Genomic DNA, 1,027 nt, shown 5'->3' on the forward strand with positions numbered 1-1,027 from the left:
ATAAATATTCTATGTTCAGTCAATAGAATGCATAAATTGTTGTTGTTAAGCGTAATACTCTAAAATACCATTTTAGTTAATAGTGTTGCTCAAGTCTTCAATATTTCTAATATTTCAAAAAATTAAGAAGTATGTTAAAATCTCATAATTATGAATTTATCTATTTTTTCAAGTCCTTCAGTTTTTTAAATGCGTATTTTTTGAACCTCTCATATACATTGCATATATTTTAGTATTATTTTTCCCTTTTTTATTTTGAAAAATTTCTGGTAATATTCTTTGTACTGAAGTACTTTGACGTTATCATAACCACCTCCGTTTGGTTTGTTTGTTTGTTTGTTTAATATTGATTACATGGTATCTTTTTCCATCCTTTAGATTTTAACTTATCTCTGTTTCTTCCTAGAGAGTGTATAGCTGTAAATGGCATTAACAGTTGACCCCTAAACAATATGAGTTTGAACTGTGGAGGTCCGCTTCTAGGTGAATATTTTTTCAAACAAATGTGGGTCTAAAATACAGTATTTATGGGACAAGAAATCCATACATAGGTAGGATACATGGTTCCATGTATGTATACATGGTTCCACAGGGCCTACCGTGGGACTTAAGTATTAATGGATTTTGGTATGTGTGAAATTCCTGGAACCAATCCCCATGTATACCAAGGGATGGTTGTAGTTGGGTTTTGTTTTTTTTTAATGATAATCTCTGCCTTTTAAAGGACAAACTTAGATAATTCACATGTAATTTATCAGTAAGTTTAGATTTAAGCATTTCATTTTGCTGTTGGTTTTTCTGTTTTCCCTATCTCTATGTGCTCCTTTTTTTGTCTTTCTCAGTTTTATTTGGGCTGAGAATTTTTTTAGTTTTTCCATGTTATTTCCACTGTTGGCACTAGTGGAAACTGAAAGGGCTTACAAAATTTATCTTTGACTCATCACAGTTTCTACCTATAAATAATATTATAAAACTTAATGAAAAATATAAGACTCTTGTTACAGTAGACTTTTATTCTACTCCATTC

This window comes from Mandrillus leucophaeus, unplaced genomic scaffold, assembly GCF_000951045.1.
Source record: "Mandrillus leucophaeus isolate KB7577 unplaced genomic scaffold, Mleu.le_1.0 Scaffold1426, whole genome shotgun sequence".
In the NCBI taxonomy this organism is placed as follows: Eukaryota; Metazoa; Chordata; class Mammalia; order Primates; family Cercopithecidae; genus Mandrillus; species Mandrillus leucophaeus.